The sequence below is a fragment of the Mesoplodon bidens genome, assembly GCF_964165515.1.
Source record: "Mesoplodon bidens genome assembly, chromosome: 5".
Lineage (NCBI taxonomy): Eukaryota > Metazoa > Chordata > Mammalia > Artiodactyla > Ziphiidae > Mesoplodon > Mesoplodon bidens.
Genome location: NC_138161.1, coordinates 14,231,752 through 14,249,817, shown reverse-complemented (window position 1 = coordinate 14,249,817; position 18,066 = coordinate 14,231,752). Strand labels below are relative to the sequence as shown.

Sequence of the window (18,066 nt, the reverse complement as noted above, 5' to 3'; positions counted from 1 at the left end):
ATAACAGGCATAATCAGATAAATCAATAAACACAAGCATATTTACATTCACGGTAATAAAGAGCCTGACAAACTCTGTTATTTTATCATTTTAACCTAACTCTAAAGATGAAGGTATCGCATAACAGAAACAGGTTACTGGGAAATGGTGTCCATGGTTCCCTCTTAATATTTAAAAAGTCTCAACAGAGGTGAAGGAAAGGAAACAAGGGCATCTCAGTTATTCTCAAAGTAGAGCTATATTTACCAGAGAAGTTGAAGAAAATGCTAAAAGACAGTTAAACAAAAGACCAAATTCAGTACATAGACCTTCTCATCATATACATGTTTTCAAAATAAGCTCCACAAACAAGCAGTATTAATGGTCTTTTTTTCCTAAAGCCTGCCTTCTGAGGTGAGACTGCAGATACTAAAGACAGGAGAAAGCCCCGACGGCTTCCTTGGGGTGGCTGCCCTCATTCCTCTCCTACGGACCATTCCTCTGTGGGGCTGCCCACAGTTGGCACCTATTGCTGGTGGCTTCATCAAGGTGGGAACCCGAGGACTTCCCTGGTGACGCAGTGGTTAAGAATCCGCCTGCCAATGCAGGGGACATGGGTTCGAGCCCTGGTCCGGGAAGATCCCACATGCCGCGGAGCAACTAATAAGCCCGTGCACCACAATTACTGAGCCTGCACTCTAGAGCCCGCAAGCCACAGCTACTGAACCCACGTGCCACAACTACTGAAGCCCGCGTGCCTAGAGCCCGTGCTCCGCAACAAGAGAAGCCACTGCAATGAGAAGCCCGCGCACCGCAACAAAGAGCAGCCCCTGCTCGCCGCAACTAGAGAAAGCCCACGGGCAGCAAGGAAGACCCAAGGCAGCCAAAAATAAAGAAAGAAATAGAGGTGGGAACCCGAGATGACAAACAGCCTGCACAGGACCACGGAGAAAATTGCCTCCTGGTGTAGGAGGCAGCCACACCAAGACAGTAAATAAATAAATATATACATCCATAGAGAACAGCACAATAAGTGAAGTTACAGTTCTCTCTATCTTGGAAAACGTGCTATTTCACCGTGAACTTGCTGACTCACGCTTGCCAGGAGAGGAGCAAGAGTTCTCAGCAATACCCCACTATTACCCTACAATACATGTCCTTTCCATAATTCTCCCACTGCTCTCCTGTTCCCTCTCTTTCCCCAGGCATCCTCCTTAAGCTGATCTCTGCAAAGTTTTAAATTTTCAAAGTGGTTCCTGAATTGCTTAGGAACTGGCAGAAATTAATAAGCAACAGCCCATTTATATTGAAATGGACTCATTACAGTACCAGCTGCCAATAATTTGCAAGGCTGGTTTCTTGCTGGCAAACCGGGCCTGCAGGCGGCTGTCCTCCACCTGCACAACGGAGGCTGATAATGCATTTTTTTATACTTAAAAAAAAAAAAAAGTACATAGTCTACTACCAGAATTAAAATGTTTCTCTATTATATTCTTCTAACCCGAGCAGAAAAACTACATGGGGAAGAAAGTGAAAGTTACCAGGCATGATTTATAAAACATGCAGGAAAACAAAACTCAGTTTATTTGGTTTATACCAAATAATACCAAATGATTTTGGTAGGGAAAACAATTTTTACCTGTGAGCCTGGCTGTGGAACTGACCCCTGATACAGATGGATGAAGAGACACATAGTTGTTCTTTGCAATCAGCAAATATGCTTAGGTTGCAGTGTGTCATCAAGCACTCAGTATGTATTGAGTACTCACAGTGGGTTAACTCCTCCGTGGCCTTGTGAAGGTATACCATGGCAACCCGAGAACCACCAGGACTCCAGGTTTTCTTGAAGAGCTGCAAAGAATTCAACTTCAACGGGAGGCAGCTAAGCACCACCAGTGTTGGAAGTTCAAGCCTGGAGTCCCACTACAGGCATCAGGTCAAAACACAGCCTTGCCACTTACTTCCAAGGTGATTTGAGGCAAACTCTAAATATCAATTTATTCCTCTACAAATGGGGATAAGAGTTCCTAAGCCATTCTGTTGATATAAGCATTAAATGAGATCATCTATGTTACATAATTAGCTTAGTGCCTACCCCTTGGTCAATTCTCAATAAGTATCAGCGATTATTTCCACTATTATTCAAAATTTGTAAATGATAAGGAGGATGCTACAGAAGGGCCACTATTATGGGGGCTTCCTTAAAACATGGTACCTAACTCACTGAAACTGGGTCTATGTTCTAAGTTGAAACTGGTCGCCTTAAATGTGTTGTGAGACAATAGGGGAATTCATTAATCCAGCTGGAAGATGTGATTGACTCAATTAGCCACAGCTCACGCACACACACAGACCACGCTGACAAAATCTGGCAGGACCAGGATGGCCTGCGTTACATTAAGATGACCCCTAGTAAAGTGAACAATAAATGTGCCGCGTTTTACAGTCTCACTCAGATTCATCTCAACCCGTATAGTCAATTTCTGTGTCAGGTGTCAAATAACCAGTTTTCACAGGGAAGTGTATGAGCTGGAGGAGGGGAAGGAATTACCAAAACTAATCCCAGACTTCACAGGTACCTCAAAAATAGACAGGGCTCAGAAGTCCCATCTCTCCAACCCGACAGTCTCATGCGAGATGAAAATATGACAACTGTCAGAAATACGGTGTCCATGGCAGTTAATCCATGGCTTTTCCTACTATGTCTGCCACACCAGAACTTTCTTTTTCACCTTTAGAAAACAGTCATAAGAGGCATCCTGTCACTTTTAAGTGTTTGCAAGTTCCAGGAATCAAAGTGTATAGAGAAAAGGATATTGTACTTGCCCTCAAAATACCTAAGTTCATATACCAGGCTCTATTACTTACTAACTTATGTGACCTTGGGTAAGTAAACTACCCATTCTGACACTCAGCAGGAAAAATAACGATGTGTAATATTATCTACTGTACTTAACACCTACCTGAAAAGGTTGTTATAAGACAGAAATTAGAGAATCAAAACACTATAAACTATAAAGGACTACAAAAGTATGTTAATTCTTAACGCTGTTCATCATGATTTAGTGCCCCGAAGTGTTTCATATTACTGAATTAATGAGAATCAGAAAGTTTCCCCCTTACCCTGAACGTTAAAGTGGGCTGGGAGTAGTAGTGTTAGATCTAAATCCTGAAGAAGTCAGCACTCCTTAATATTTCGTATATGCAACAAGCATCAGAAGAATTTAGATTTTAGTATTCATATTTAGTCCAAAAATCAGCCTTGGATGAACAGACAGATGGATTAATCTAGGACACTGGAAATTTTTTAATGGTTCAGAAATTAAGGGTAAAGAAAAATTCATCAGTCATTTTCTTTACTTATGATTTTAACCATTATTATATTCAATAAAGGACTCGGGGGACTTCCCTGGTGGCAGAGCGGTTGGGAATCCGCCTGCCAATGCAGGAGAAACGGGTTCAATCCCTGGTCTGGGAAGATCCCACATGCTGCTGAGCAACTAAGTCCACGTGCCACAACTACTGAAGCCCGTGCGTCCTAGAGCCTGTGTGCCACAACTACTGAGCCTACATGCCACAACTACTGAAGCCCACATGCTGCAACTACTGAAGCCCGCACACCTAGAGCCCATGCTCTGCAACAAGAGAAGCCAATGCAATGAGGAGCCCGTGGACCACAACAAAGAGTAGTCCCTGTTCACCACAACTAGCGAAAGCCCGTGCGCAGCAATGAAGACCCAATGCAGCCAAAAAAAAAAAAAAAAAAAAGGACTCAGGAGTGATTTCCAAAGATACATTATCTAAAATAGAATAGGAGAAATTATTACTGGAATAATAAAAGGAATCCAAAGGTTAAGACAAGGTGAAGGGGGGCAGAATCAAGGTAACAATGCAGACCCTATCAATCTACCCAGCTGGCTCAGTTTGACAGCAAGCTTTTGTTACAGCCAACTCAGATAGGGAAAACAGGGCAGCTGTCAAATTCACAATGTCCTAATCAATTGCTCAGAAGAAGGACAAACGTTCTAGGTACGAAGATCAGACAGAAATTTCCACCAGTGGTCCTTTGAGGCCACTGTGATACAACGAGCCACGTTTTCTGAACCACATCCTTTCACATGGGCTCAGCGACAAGTTTCCTATGGCTGATTCTTGTCTTCATAATTGATTAAAGAAAAAAAATCACAGTTCAGGGACAGAAGTTCTGAAGAGGTATGATCCTGAGTGGTAGAGAGGCTGCTTACCCTCCAGGAAAATCTCTTTAAATACTTGCTTGCTCTCCAAAGAGTGTTGGGCTGAGGGGTGGTAAGCTTGAGTGAGATGGAGCTCTCTGGCTCGATGCCCAAGGGTAGCTGGGTTGTGCTACCAGATGGCCATACCTCACCTGGCATAAAGGGACAGTTCCATCAGGGGTGAGCTTGTCTGGCTTGTGTAAAAACTGAGACTGTGACAAGGACTCCTGCACAGAGAAGAGGTACCCACCTTCTCTCTCAGGTAAACCTGGTTTTAGCCCAAATGGTTTTAGCCCAACCACGTTTTTCAAGGCAAGTAAAAACAGACACCCAAATCAGCCAAACAAAATTCCTGAAAGCTTCCCTATCCAAAGACTGCCCTGATTTTGAGCAAGGCAACTTCTTAGCATATCCAAATGCATCCCAAGGTAATTAAGTGAGGAAACATTCATAAAATCGATATTCTTAAGCTAGCTAAATAAGTCGAGAAATTTCTACTAAAATGATACCTTTAATTTTAGAACAGTGAATCTTTGGCAATAATTAACCAAGGTTCAGCTGGAACAGACATGACTGTATTTCATAGGAGTCAAGTCAGTGCATTTCAAAGCGAAGTAATATATTCTTCCCCCCACTCAGGGAGATCTACCATTTAAGGAATGCTTACTATCTGACTGGCATCATGTAAGTGGCTTTAGACTAAAATACTACTCTTTAGTTTCCCCAGGTTCTTGGTGTTTATTGTCTTGCAACTGTACTTGGACACTGACAAATGCCAATGCATACAACTCCACTCCAGCATTGCATCATTCACTACGAAGCGTTTGGAAACCACCAGCCCCAAAAGGCAGTCAGATCTCCCAAATACCCCCCACCGCTTGGCTCTAAAAAGGGCTCAAAGGAGGCCCCAGCTTACTGAAATGGATTTAATGGGGTTTTTTTTTCAGGACAGACCACGAGAATCACGTAATTTTTCAAAATTCTAAGCAGCATCACTCCGACTCAGAAGCCATGAAGCTACTGAACTCTTGAGAATTCCACCCACCATTCCAAGCGTAGTGACCATACGATGGGAGAGGTCAGCTCTGGGCTCCCGGATCAATTTCAAGTCTGAGTCACATGGAAAACGCACGCCCATGGCATTGTAAGAGAGAATGGAACAACTGATCTCAAAAGAAAATGGAAACGGAGCTGACTGCAATTAACTTCCGATGCTGAAGCCTGTTGTGGCTTCAGTTAACGGAGCTCCTAGTGAGAGAACTAGGGTATCCAGGTGCCCACAGAGGACAGCGGGAGGGGACGGTACTCTGCTGCAGCTGCTTCCATAACTCCTGTGAAACGCAAGAGAGTGTATAATCTTTCAACTGCACTTCAGAATAATCTTCTTGAAAATGTAACAATGCCTTAGTGTAGAAGAGATTTCAAAACACGATCACATGACCCAACAGCAACTGTTCCAGACTCGAGTCGCCCAGGTGTCTTCCCTTCAGCAGACCTGCTTCCCATCCCCACATCAGCTGCAGGAGCCTCAGTGGGCTCAGGAAGAGCCTCATTACCTGAGACACCACACGGAGTGGAGGAGGGCAGCTCCTCTTTCACCGTCAAAGACTGAAGCTCAAGGAAAGGAATTTGGTTCTCATTTCCTCTGGCTATCCAAGGTGAGGCTGAACCTGGAAGGCAGACAGGGGAGTCTCCATTCTAAAGGACACGGCCTTGGCCTTGTGTGAGCCCTGGAGAGGAAGGGTCCCATTAGAGAAGGGATGCTCAGACCCGGCAGCCGCTGCCTGCCTCTAAGACCTTCTCCAGGCTCGCCCATGTGACCCAAAAGAATGAAACGGCAGCTTGCAATTTCCATGATGGTCTCCAGCCCCTGCAACTTGGCCTTTCCCTTCACCTGTTCTCTCATCATGCAGCCAAGAAGGGAGCCCTTCAGCCCAAAATACAGTCAGGATGTCAAGGAGTCCTTTTCCCTCACAGGGAAACAGAGCACGACTTGGTCATCCTGGCAATTTCATTCTTTCGCCACCGCACGAGGCACAGCTCCCTGGCCCGGAGCTGCCTTTCCCACTCAGAAAGGGAGGGTCACTCTGTGAATCAGACAAGAGCTCCCTGGACTGAGGCCATGCATGCAGGTGGCCGGTGTGGCAACTCTGCCTGCCAGCAAGGAGGGTGGACACTGCCTTTGTCATAGAGGACAGAGGAGACATCACAAGTCCCTCTGGAGGGGCCACCAGGCTGGGGTGCACTGAATCCACGCTGTTGGTCCTTTATGCTCTGAGGCTAAAGGGCCCATCAGACGGAATCACTCCCCCTGGGCACCAGGTATATCCTCCTTGGTTCTGTTCCCACCACTGTGGTACTTGTGTTGGTGGAAGGTGTGTACAAGATGGCAAACGTCTCTAGGAGAAAATGGTTTAAGAGAGAACTGGGTAATCCAGATACCAAGGATGAAGAGGAAGGAAGAAAAGCTAGAAATGTTGTTAAGAAATACAGGCTGCATTGCATGTACCAAAAATTTGAAAAGTTGACCATACATCCATTGGAAAACTTATTAAATATCCTCATTGTGTCAATTTAAATTAAAACTTAATCATGTCACAGTATACATAAATCAAACCATCATGCTGTAGGCCTTACACTTATACAGTGATGTTTATCAATTATTTCTCAGTAAAATGGGAAAAAAATCTTAAATGGAAATAGTATGCCATATAGGAATGTATTAGATAGTGAAAAACAAAAGACCATTATTTTTTTAAAATATAGATTACTGAACCAATCATTAAGATAAGCTAGAAATATTAAGTTTCTACCTACATGTGAATATCTGATTAGCAAGTTGATTTAATAACCACAAGTCAATGAGCAAATATGACAGGTGGAAAACACAGCTGTCCAACCTAAAAAGTGAAGCTGTAATGGGGTCCCATGTAACACCATTGCTAGGGGGACATTAATCTTGATATGTGTTTAGGTGAGTAGATAGGATTTTAATCAAATTTCAGTGCAGCAAAGAATATTCAAAGTCAAATAAAATCATTTTTACAAAAATTTTAAAGGAATTCCTTCCAAGGATTTTCAAAATAGGAGTGATTCTTTACCTGCAAGTCTTCATCTTTTCAAAGAAAAAGACTAAGGCTCAGTCATAAGACAGAGTGACAAAACACTATTTCCCAAGTCAATCCCTGGGTACTTAGCCTAAAATGCTCCTTTTCTCTCCTCATTTTAAAGTGGAAAAACCTTTTTAAATGACTTAAATTTCGTACTTGCAAATCAATTCAAATTGTTTTGCAGTTATATATTTAAGACTACAAGCTCTAACAGGTAAAAGACAATTCCTTATTTCATTAACTCTAAAAAACAGATTTGTCATGTTGAAGGTCTCTGAAGTTGAATATACTATCTCACAATCACAATGGTGTGATAAAGATCGGTACCATTTTCTTTCTTGCTTGGTGGTGCGTAAAAGAGGGGTGTGTCTTACAATGGTTAGCATGTTATGAAAGAGGGGATATAAAAATAGATTTTTAAATAGTTATGACTACCTAAAAACTGCTTGTGAATTATTTGGGTAAAGCAGAGTGTCTACATAAGAACTTTACTGATTGTTACCAATTCAGTTCAACTCAACCAATATTTATTGAGCACCTACTTTATGTCTGCGATGAGGAAATAGACCGTTTCCTTACGGCGCCCGCAGCCTAAGAAAATGATGGGACACTTATCCACTCTGAGACACGGCTGTAAAGGCTAATCTGGCCTTATTAATAGTGAATGATGGGGGGACAGGGAGGGATAAATTGGGAATTTGGGATGAATGGATACACATTCCTATATATAAAATAAACAACAAGGATCTACTGTATAGTACAGGGAAATATATTCCCTATCTTGTAATAACCAATAATGGGAAAGAATCTGAAAAAAATTATACATATATGTATAACTGGCTCACTTCGCTATATACCTGAAACATTGTAAATCAACTATACTTCAATTAAAAACTTAATTAATTTTTTAAAAATAGTGGATGATGGGGAAAAAACAGACTAATTCTGCCAGGGGAAACTATCAGTTAAATCTGGTCCTGGGGGCTTCCCTGGCAGCGCAGTGGTTGAGAGTCTGCCTGCCGATGCAGGGGACACGGGTTCGTGCCCTGGTCCGGGAAGATCCCACATGCCGCAGAGCGGCTGGGCCCGTGAGCCATGGCCACTGAGCCTGCGCATCCGGAGCCTGTGCTCTGCAACAGGAGAGGCCACAGCAGTGAGAGGCCCGCGTACCGAAAAAAAAAAAAAATCTGGTCCTGAAGGGTTCATCAGATTTGGCTTGGCTTGTGAGGATGGGAGGAAATGAACAGGGCTAAGAGGGAGTTTGCAAAAAAGAAGGGCAGAGCATTCCAGGAAAAGAGCAAAGCCTCTGAGGAACGAAAGCATCAGTCCAACGTTGTAGAGAAGTAAGTGCATGGAAAGGAGCTGGAAGCGATGAGGCCTTTAAAGAGATGGGTTGGGGTTATGGATGCTATACAGAGAAATTAGACATGATTATGTGCAATGGAGTCTGTGATGGGATTTGATTAGGGGAGTTACATGATCGAACATTTTCTCTCCGCCATCCCTGCGCATCCCCTAGGGCAACATGAAAGAGAAGATGGAGGCTTGTTGCAACCAACCCATCAGGCAGTGCCTGGAGATGAGGTGGCCTTCACTTGGACAGTGAGAGCCTTGGGGTAATAAGGCTGTCCTGTGTCCCACTGTTCCGTCACTCTGTTCTCTGAGTGAGCAGGTAGAGTCACCAGAACTTGGTGGCCACACATATACCTGTGAGAAATAAGGAGGAAAGGAGAAAAAGAAGGGAGAGACACCTCTGGTATTTCCAGTTTGGTAACTGACAAAACAGAAGGTGATAATAACACCTTCCACTGTGATGTCAAATGGAGCATCCAATTCAAAAGTCTTATGCCTGAGAGGCCAAAATTCACTGGCAGCTATCCTACTGGAAATTTGGCGTCCATTCTGCTCAAGGCCTCAGCACAAAGGAAGGAAGAAAGGAAGGAAGGGAGGAAGGGAGGGAGGATGGCCTCCCAAAATGCTTAGATCAGGAAGGATATCAAAATGGAGACACAGGGCTTCCCTGGTGGCGCAGTGGTTGAGAGTCCGCCTGCCGATGCAGGGGACACGGGTTCGTGCCCCGGTCCGGGAAGATCCCACATGCCGCGGAGCGGCTGGGCCCGTGAGCCATGGCCACTGAGCCTGCGTGTCCGGAGCCTGTGCTCCGCAACGGGAGAGGCCACAACAGTGAGAGGCCCGCGTACCACAAAAAAAAAGAAAAAAAATCTCCCAGAATCTTCAAGAAGGGAATATCACCATTCAGAAGACCAGGTCGGTAGACGCGTGCTGAAAACCTAAGGCTGCTCTGAAATTATCTGCTGACAGCACTAGCTCTAGAGGGGCCATTAAATTGTGTTTTTGCAATCAAGGCAGTAATCAATACTCCTTCACCAGTCGTTAATAAAACCATGCCATATGCAGAAAAAAAATGATATACAAAGGAAGGACTCTTTGCAACTTCCTCATCCCCAACCACTGGACGACAATACAATGACTGGCCAAGAAGCAGTAAGCAGGGCTTCCCTGGTGGCGCAGTGGTTGAGAGTCCACCTGGTGATGCAAGGGACACAGGTTCGTGCCCCAGTCCGGGAAGATCCCACATGCCGCGGAGCGGCTGGGCCCGTGAGCCATGGCCGCTGAGCCTGCACGTCTGGAGCCTGTGCTCCGCAACGGGAGAGGCCACAACAGTGAGAGGCCCACGTACTGCAAAAAAAAGAAGAAGCAGTAAGCAAAAACACGTTTCCAAACATCGCTGCATTGTTCAGTGTGGGTTATCTCAGACACAGCCAGGATAAGTAGTCAAGAAATTTCAGTTACATAGTCTGGAAAAACAAAGGCTAACAGTAACACAGAGAGAAAAATCATTTAACAAAAGATTTTTGAACAAAATTTTGATCCTCATAGGTGGGAAAAAACAGTTTCCTCTTCTGGAAGAAATCCTCTCTCTCTCTCTCTCTACCCCCCACCACTCCCCTCTCTCTCCAGCTTCCAATCCAGGTGACAAAAGGACCTCTCACTAGGGGCCTCCCATCAGCATCTGACCCGGCTGATCTGCCCCCACTCCAAAACAAATGCTCCCTCCCCTTGGATTCCATCCATGCCCTTATACTTCTCAACTGCATCTCTCACCCCAACTGTAGTTTCTGCCACAGCCTTCTACCTAGCTCTCCAGATGGAGTACTTTTCTCTTTAACAAACTTATTTACTTCCTTCCACACTGTCATCTACCTAAATCTCGGTCTTCAGCAGAAACCCCTCTTTCTAAGCTCCTTTGGACACCTACATATGGCTACCCCACTGATGGCTCAAATTTGACACACCATTCAGGCTCAAAACTTTCCACACTTATGATCCCTCCCAGAAGGCAGCCAGATTTATAAATGCAACAGGGAGTCTGGATGCAGTCAGAGCTGGTCTTCATCTGCCATTCAATGTCCCCGTGACCTTGAGTGAGTCACTTACCGTCCCTAGGGACCACTTTCTCCATCTGCAAAATAGGAAATCCCCCTTGTAGATTTGTGCTGGAGATGAAGTGAGGCAGCGTGTGTGAAGACATCCTTCATTGGTATTTAGTTAGGGTTTCATAAATGTTCATTTCTTTCTTTCCATATTCTCCTCTTCTTCCCCTTTTCTTTCTCCAAGGTCCCTAAAGTATCTTCTATATCTACCCTGTCCCCTTATTATTAATCCTTTTGGTTTTTTTTTTGGTACGCGGGCCTCTCACTGTTGTGGCCTCTCCCGTTGCGGAGCACAGGCTCCGGATGCGCAGGCTCAGCGGCCATGGCTCACGGGCCCAGCTGCTCCGCGGCATGTGGGATCTTCCCGGACCGGGGCACGAACCCGCGTCCCCTGCATCAGCAGGCGGACTCTCAACCACTGTGCCACCAGGGAAGCCCCTTAATCCTTTTAATGCAAGTCTTTTTGCCTTTAATCGCCATCACTAATATCCATCTTTTCTGCCCAAACCACTCAATGTATACATCACTGCAAAACCAGACTAATGCACATTCAAGATGCATTCAGTGTCCTTCAAGAACACCTCCACGTCAACCCCTGCACTACTAGATGATGTACAAACACCCCTGGCACACCCAGCAGAGACAAGAGCCACGGGACTAAAGGAACAACTTTCAGAAGAGTCAGTTTTACTCAAAGATTTACTCAGAAGGTTAAGGAGAGCAGGGGTGTTGGTGCAGATTGATAATGGAACAAAATTTTAAAGGTATATGATTTTCTAAGATGAAATACCAATCTTCCCCCCAAAATAAAGTGGTACATGGAGTGGTTAGAGATTGATTCCCTTTTTATGGAGTGTTTTATTGAAAAATTTTACAAAGCTCTGCTCTTCCAAGATATTCTTCATCACTCTTCTCTTCTGAATTCCCGCAGTTATCCGTTATTTGAATACCTGTCTTAATCCATCTCTTCTTGTAGGATCACAAGTTCCATGAAAGAAGGGACCACAGCTCATTACTTTTTATCACATGGTTCCATGGCACATGGCCCCTGTATTAGTCAAGGTTCTCCAGAGAAACTAAACCAACAGGATATGGATGCATGGATGGATGGATAAGTATTTTAAGGCATTGGCTCATGAGACTGTAAGGTCTGGCAAATCCATAATCTGCAGGGCAGACCAGCAGACTGGAGACTCAGGGAAGTGTTGATGTTGCTCTCTTGAGTTCAAAGTCATCTGGAGTAGAATCGCTTCCTTCTAGAGGACCTTAGTCTACTTTTAAGGCCTCCAAGTGATTGAATGAGGCCCATTCACATTATGGGGGGATAATTTGCTTTACTCAATGTCTGATTTAAATGCTAAATCACATCTAAAAACTATAGGGAGGGAGGGAGGGAGGGAGGAAGGAAGGACGGACCATATGATCCAGCAATCCCAGTCCTGGGCATATATCTGAAGAAAACCATGATTCGAAAAGATACCGTCACCCCAGTGTTCACTGCAGCACTATTTACAATAACCAAGACATGGAAGCAACCTAAGTGTCCATCGACAAAGGAGTGGATAAAGATGTCGTACATATATACAGTGGAATATTACTCAGTCATAAAAAAGAACAAAATAATGCCATTTGCAGCAACATGGATGCAACTAGAGACTGTCAGACTCAGTGACGTAAGTCAGAGAAAGACAAATATCATATGATATCACTTATATGAGGAATCTAAAAAAAAAAAGGTACAAATGAACTTATTTACAAAACAGAAATAGAGCCACAGATGTAGAAAACAAAACTATGGTTACTGGGGGCAAAGCAGGGGAGAGATAAATTGGGAGATTGGGATTGACATATACACACTACTATACCTAAAATAGATAACTAATAAGGACCTACTGTATAGCATGCACAGGGAACTCAACTCTACTCAGTACTCTGTAATGCCTTATACGGGAAAAGAATCTAAAAGAGTGGGTACATGTATATGTATAACTAATTCACTTTGCTGTACAGCAGAAAGTAAATCAACCATACTCCAATAAAAATTATAAAGAAAAAAAGTACATGAAGAGTGCCTGACATACGAAAAACAAAACAAAACAGGAAAACCCCACAGCCACCTCTAGACTAGTATTTAACCAAATTACTGGGCACCACAGCCTAGTCAAGTTAACATATAATATTAACCATCCGATGTCCCAGTAGACTTTTTCTCCAGTACCTAGTAATGGCGTCAATATCAGCCAAAGGAACAAAGAGAATAAAATGTATTTCCATACAGAATGTTTACAACTGAATAGCCAGCAGGTGTTCTAGACTGAATACCAGCCCACAAGTCCACCTGACTTGAACTCTGAAGAAAGGTCTACTTGGGGTGTCCCTGGTCACCCCAGCCTTCAGGACATGAAGGGGTCACTGAGAGAGTGGCCTGACTTTCATGATGTCATCTTTGCCATATATTTCTAGACAAAAGCGTCCCTCCAAGCTTAAGTCTCCTAGTAGCCAACATCATTCAGAGTTGTGGCTCTCTTTTACTTCAACATGGAGAACAGCATCAAAATATATTTGCAGGGCTTCCCTGGTGGCGCAGTGGTTGAGAGTCCGCCTGCCGATGCAGGGGACACGGGTTCACGCCCCGGTCCGGGAAGATCCCACACGCCGCGGAGCGGCTGGGCCCGTGAGCCATGGCCGCTGAGCCTGCGTGTCTGGAGCCTGTGCTCCACAACGGGAGAGGCCACAACAGTGAGAGGCCCGCGTACCGCAAAAAAAAAAAAAAAATATATATATATATATATATATATATATATATATATATAATATATAATATATATTATATATATATATATATATATATTTGCAGATGGGAAAACACAGGTACGCCAATCCCCCTACTTAATCTGCTCCCACCCCTCACACAAATGAACAAATTATGCATCCTAGGTACATAAGCTTCCCTGTGACGACATTTCTGCTCTAGTCTTGGGTCTGAAACCACCACCCTCTCCCACCTTTGAGCCAAGATTTCAAGCACACAGCAGGGCGTGGGTAGGGGTGTCCCCAGCAAGTCCTCAATCTGATGCAGCTGGGCTTAAAACTGACACCCCCCCAGGGCTTCCCTGGTGGCGCAGTGGTTGAGAGTCCGCCTGCCGATGCAGGGGACACGGGTCCGTGCCCCGGTCCGGGAAGATCCCACATGCCGCGGAGCGGCTGGGCCCGTGAGCCATGGCTGCTGAGCCTGCGCGTCCGGAGCCTGTGCTCCGCAACGGGAGAGGCCACAGCAGTGAGAGGCGCGCGTACCGGAAAAAAAAAAAAAAAAAAAAAATTGACCCCCCCAGCAGGGGGGTGGGGGGCGGGGTGTCTGGGTGTCTGATTGTTCACCACCTCCTACACTCTGCTCGTGACTAATGCATCACGCTGGGGAAGCAATTCCTCCCAGCTAGTTGGAACCAACAAGCCCGCATGTAAACCAAACCACCCCTCGGAAGCCTTGGGTGTGAGCACAGCCCTCCCAAGCCCTAAGTGTACCCCTCTCTGAAAATATTCCCCTTGATAGAAAACAAGCAGAGAGATTTGGCTTAGGAGTTCTAATTCTGCTTCTCTCCAGGGCAGGGAACTTGAATTTTCAAGGACCAAACCAAAGAACACGCCCGGTGGGGAGGCCATAGGTATTCCTCTTGGAGCACCAGGAAAACTTGTTAACTTGGGACGAATCATTTCATTTCTCTATGGCTTCAGATACTTCCTCAGTAAAATTCAGCACCTAGTCAGCACTTTCAAAATGTGGAATAAGGAGGCAAAGTTGGGTGTGGTATGGAACAGGGAGAAAAAAGGTACCGGGTACATCATCAGTGTAGGGATTTGTTTCTCCAGTAGTGATTTTCCATTCAAAATAGCATCCAGGAGAAGGAGGGGGACTAATCAAGTGTATTCACTAAATAAAGCTCGGTGATCAAAATAACACCAGCCTTCTGGTCCTGCCGATGCCTCACTCACACAAGCACGGGGAAGTGTGGCCCAAACTAACGTTGGCACCAGGGTGCCAGCTCTAAAGCCACCTGTTTCGTTCTGTTTCTCTCACTCCATCCCCACACTCACAGGAACAGGCTGCCATCTGTGCTGTACCAGCTCGGCGTGGTTCTCCATAAAGGTAAATAAGATCCTGACGTTTTTCATCTAAAAAAAAAAAAATCCCTTCAATTTTTGCTTCCAGACCTAAATCTCAGTTCAACTCAACCCAATTCAATTTCAGTGTGTGCTGAGAATCTTCTCTGTGGCTGGCTCAGTCCAAGATTCCATGGGGATGCTAAGATAGGGAAGGTTCAAGGCACCTTAAAGAGTCTTAAGGATCTCGGGGGTGGGGAGGTAAGATGAGACAAGGACCCAAAAAATGCAGGAAAAGACTTAAGAGCAATCAGATTGTCTACGATGAGCTCAGAGTGCTATGAAAAATGAATACTAAAATTTAGCATTTTAGTATTTTAATGAAAATTGTAATGCTAAAGCATGCTGATGCTGCTATTTACAATGAAAAAATATGCTCTTAAGTGGGCAAAGGTAAAAACATACATTTGATTACAAGAATATGCACAATAGGACAAGATGCCAGTTTAATTTGACTGTGATTTTTTTAAGTGATGTGTTATGATTACTTAGGAAAAAAATATGATGATCATTTTAGCACCATTTAATCTATAATCAGAATATTGAAAATCCTTAGAAAAGGAAACATTTCTAATAATGGGGATTAATAATGGGTATTTGAAAATAATTTTGCTATAAAATCATGGTATAGAGGAGAATATTCATTCTAAAACACACACACACACACTCCAAAGGCTTTAATAAATAAGAACAGGTCATTTCAAATTTTAGGCTATTTAATTTTGAAATGGATAATTTTTTTCATCCTAAAAGTTACAGAGAATTTCCCCAAAAGAGCCCCATGTCAAGAAATACCATTTTAAGACAGGTAAAAATGATGAAATATAAAATTTAAAAAATCTTGTGCATAAAGCATCTAGATAATAAAGAATACTTAGGGGTTGAAAGTCATGTCTCTACTATTTCAAACACTGATTCAAGAAGAAACGAAGTATGTCTGCTTGTCAGGGAGAGCTCTGGGTCACTTTAGTTCTAATTTGAGGATGGACTAGATTCTTTTTTTTTATTTTTTTAAATGCATTTTTCTTACAATTTTATTAAGATATAATTGACATAGAGCACCGTGTAAGTTCCAGGTGTACAGCAAAGTGATTTGACTTACATACATCATGAAACGATCACAGTAAGTTTAGTGACCATCCATCATCTCGTATAGGTACAAAATTAAAGAAACAGAAAAAAATGTTTCCTTGTGATGAGAACTCTGAGGATTTACCCTCTTAACAACTTTCCTATATAATGTGCAGCAGAGATAAATATATACATCATGGAGTACATTCTTTCCTTAGTACTTATAACTGGAAATTTGTACCTTTTGATTCCTTCAAGGATGGACTAGATTCTTGATCAGCTTTTCTCAAAGGCACATCCATAAAAGCTCCTCTCCTAAAATTGTGGGTACTGCCTATTCAGAGCTATTCTAGAGGAACACTAGGAATACGTGCGTTCTCTGTCACTGTGCTATGTGTTAAAAGAATGGCACCAGGGGTGAGTGAATTAAGAAAATAAATTAAAATCCCACATCATAAAAAATCAGAGGATATACTTGAAGATATTATTCCGAGTGAAATAGGACAAATACTGTACAATTCCACTTATATGAGGTACCTAGAATAGTCATTGAGAGAGAAAGTAGCATGGTGGTTGCCAGAGGGTGGGGGAAAGGGGGAGTCAGTGTTTAACGGGTATAGAGTTTCAGGTTGGGAAGAAATAAAAGTTCTGGAGATGGATGGTGGCAATGGTTGCAAAACACTGTGAATATGTTTAATGCCATTGAACTGTACACCTAAAAATGGTTAAAATGGTAAATTTTATGTTATGTCTATAATACCACAATTTAAAAAGTAGAGGGTTTATTAATAACTAATGTTTTCAGAGTGCTTCAAAATTTGCAAAGCATCTCTCTCTATATTAGATCATTTAATGATCACAGCAACTTGGAGGAAAGGCATATGTATAAACTCTCACACTTGTTTCTTTCTAAGTGACATGTCTATTGCTGAGTGGGTGGCAGAGTGTACTCATACATGTACTCAATTCTGAACCCCACACTCTCTTCCAACATTTGTACACATTCTGGAGATACACAGGCAATGTCTATAGATACTTTAAGGAATATGCATTCTGTAATCAGAGTTGGGAATTCCAACTCCTGCAGTCAAGGAATGGATTTCACTTTATTTAACCCAGTGTTTTCCAAACTTTCTTAATTGTGCAACTTTATTTTGCAGAGTATCTGTGAACAACCTGTGAGAAAGTATTTGATGGGTTACTGCCGTACGAACTCATCTCATGAAAGGTACTCATTTATATAGATTCAGCCTCCTTGCAGAAGAAAGAGCCAAGTAATCAAGCTGTTTAATTAATTGGCAACTCCAAGTATCAATATCATGACCAGCACTATCCTCCTCTGGTAATCTTCCCTCTCCAGTTTTCTAGATCTTCACTCATCCAGATCTTTCCATCAACCATAAAAGTACAACACAGACCATGAGAAAGATAATAATGACTAACCTGGCATCATCCTTGGCTCTCAGAATTCTTACTCACTGGACATGGATCAAATCAGATCCATTTAGTGTTCATGTATATGTGTGTGAGGGGTGGTGTGTATACGCATACATATCTATGTGTGTATGTGACTACTGGAATACAAGCTTTAAAAAAATAAAAAGCATAATGGTATACATGCCCCCGAAACCTTTTTTATAAATTCTGGTATAAATGAGTCAGAGAAAGAAACAAATATTTGACTATGTATTAAACAAATATATCAGAAGAAGGACGTGCAGGGTGAAAAGGAATACAGGTTTTACAGGTGATTTTATACAGCAACAATACTTCAATTTGGAGTTTAATGTATCCCAGTAATGGCTTCTTCCCAGTCATTAAAACAAAAACATCAACAGCCACGAAATGGAATTTCTAATCATAGGTTTGTTGTTTTTATATTGTGTTTTTAACACAGTGTATCCCCAAACCTTTAAGACATAGCAATGAACTGTTCAAAATTAACTTGTAATATGTTATGCATATTTAATTCTCAGAAAGACCTCGAAATCTCCCTCTGGGATGTAATCGAAACTAAATCTTCTCCATGCCTTTCAGAATGAAGGAAAACACAGCCCTGGC

At 43.0% G+C, this 18,066-nt stretch overlaps 1 protein-coding gene across 1 annotated transcript in view; it reads right to left on the bottom strand.

Moving 5' to 3' along the window:
• The window catches only part of TIAM1 (TIAM Rac1 associated GEF 1), a gene marked incomplete at its 5' end in the record, with an annotated part of 524,442 nt that overhangs the window by 148,579 nt on the left and 357,797 nt on the right, over positions 1-18,066 (bottom strand). The window lies entirely within an intron of this gene.